This window comes from Syngnathus floridae, unplaced genomic scaffold, assembly GCF_059516105.1.
Source record: "Syngnathus floridae isolate MCC-2025c unplaced genomic scaffold, RoL_Sflo_1.0 HiC_scaffold_151, whole genome shotgun sequence".
Lineage (NCBI taxonomy): Eukaryota > Metazoa > Chordata > Actinopteri > Syngnathiformes > Syngnathidae > Syngnathus > Syngnathus floridae.
In genome coordinates, this window is record NW_028284172.1 from 6,641 (window position 1) to 6,878 (window position 238).

Below are 238 nucleotides of genomic sequence, written 5' to 3' on the forward strand. Positions count from 1 at the left end.
TTGACGTACCTCCTCAGTCATCCAGGGTCGTTGGTTGCCCCGGGTGATGATATTCTTAGTGGTGCTGACGTCCTCGGTGCATTTGTTGATGTAGGCTGACACAGTCATGGCACACGCATGTCTAATCTACATCGGGAAAACTGGGAGGGAGGGAGGGAGGCAGGCAGGGAGGCAGGCAGGGAGGCAGGCAGGGAGGCAGGCAGTGTCTGTCTGTTGAGGTTTTCACCTTGTTCTTCTC